This window comes from Etheostoma cragini, chromosome 12, assembly GCF_013103735.1.
Source record: "Etheostoma cragini isolate CJK2018 chromosome 12, CSU_Ecrag_1.0, whole genome shotgun sequence".
NCBI lineage: Eukaryota > Metazoa > Chordata > Actinopteri > Perciformes > Percidae > Etheostoma > Etheostoma cragini.
This window is the reverse complement of record NC_048418.1, coordinates 3,304,387-3,306,519: the sequence shown is the minus strand read 5'-3', so window position 1 is coordinate 3,306,519 and position 2,133 is coordinate 3,304,387.

Genomic DNA, 2,133 nt, shown 5'->3' with positions numbered 1-2,133 from the left:
GAAAAAGAATGTGTCTGTGTGGCTCGTTTCACGTCACTGCTGATTGTATTGTAAAGCTAGGATAAGAGTGCCATCTAGAGGCATTCTTAAGGCACTTGAATGAAAGGACTTGTTGCCTCTATAGCACACTGTGTAATCTTATTTAATGGCTATATTTTTATTAGATCAGCTGAGCATTAATTTGAATGCATGCTGACACGTTTAAACGCACATTTAATTGTGTGCACAGTGGATTACTCACACACAGTGCATTGGGTGAGTGTGTAGTGATGGGAGCAGTCACAATGAAAAACACAAATTCTAACTGTGCTCCCAATGTATACTTCCTAGATGAAGATGTCACTATTTTGTTTGCAGTTGCAACAAAATCATTACATTTTCTTGGAACATGGAGCTGTGTTGTTGTTAACATCTCAGTATATTTAACAATGGGTGCCTTTTCATAAATAGATCATTTATGAGAAGGTGGGGAGAAAAAAACTTGTACAATAAGGCCAGATTTGTTGGTTTTTTTTGTTTTTATTTTCTCTCATTTATCTCTGTTTAGTGGATATGTTGATATGCAAATCCTCAGGTTCTCAGATTTGCATACCTTTACGGCTGTGTTCTCTAATCAACTCCAGTCAGTTTTCTAGTTTTCATGCAATATAGCTTACGGTTCTAACCTCACTGTGCCACAATGTCGTTTTTTTTTCAGGAAATGAAACATTTTGTGGAAAGCAGTGGCTTCAGTTGTGTTCAGTAGTGACTTAAGCTTGGATCAAGTTTGGTGCAACAATACCGTATACTGTATATTTTCAATTGCAGCACTGTACTAAATGGACAGTGACATTTAATAGGTGTTATTAACCACCACAGAGACGGTTGCCACCTAAGCATGTGGACAATGATCACAGTAAGGACATTTGACAGCCACATCGTGTTCTGTACAGTGGCTTTAGAGATGCAGTGTGAGATAAAAACACGACTTTTATAGATCTTGTAACTGGAAGTGTTGGGGAGCACTAATTTCTAATAGTATTCACACAATTAGCCTTGCCAGTCAAGGCTGTTGATTCGCTTTACTGAGCACAGCGTGATCTCACGGGGAATCCATTTCTTATGATAATGGAGAATATTTTGACATTGTGAAGCACAATGCAGCTAAACTTGAGAGATTTTACCAATACGGCCCCTCGTCCATATAAAAAACATTGAAAATAACCAGAAAATAAGCTTTAAAAATGATTCCACATGGTCATGACATAGGGCGCTTCCTGCTTGGATGAGAGTGATTTAGAGGTACAGAACATCCCTGTATCACCTCTGTCCTTTGTGGAAGGAATGCTCTACTCCAGAGCACGACATGAACAGATGTGGCTCTGTGGTAAAGACAGTGTTGGTTTGTCACTGCTGCAGATCATATGAACACTGCTTTGGCTCTCTGATGGACAACCTCCTCTCATCACACTCATCTGAAAATGTTGACAAATCTCCATTTGTATTTGTTGTTGTAATCATTTGGGTTTTGTACAGTTATATGCACAGAACAGACTCCAAATAATCTGCTTCTTCTTCTCTCCTGCCTGCTCAACATTCTGTTATTGTTTCCACTCTTTCCTCTTTATCTACTTTGTTTGTTTAACAGTAGCCTCTTTTGCTGATTAGTCAGTATTCTTATTTGTAAATCAACATAATGATAGTGAAATGATAGGGACTTTTGATTCAGTTACCAATATGCAAAACAAATAAATGTGTTCATGAGACTTACGTTTTTGTGTTTTATGGTATGTGTATGCACAGACATGAGTAAAGTATGCTACTTTATTCTTTACACTATACTTTATACTCCACTACCAGGGCCGTAGCTGTAATTTCCAAAGTGAGGGGCACAGATTGTTCAGGAGGGTTTTTATTAAAAAGATAAAATACCATTTGTCTCACCAAATTGCAGATTCCAAGTAGCCTACATTTCATTAATGATTGATGGAAATGCCGACATTCTGGGAGCAGTGCAGTTCATTTCATTTCATTTCATATATTTATTATACAGGAAAGTTAGAAAAAGTACCATTACATTACAATATAAAAACGGGCCTGACTCAGTTTAAAAACTGTTTTTCAGCAGGTTCCTGTTCTGCAGAAACACAAAAC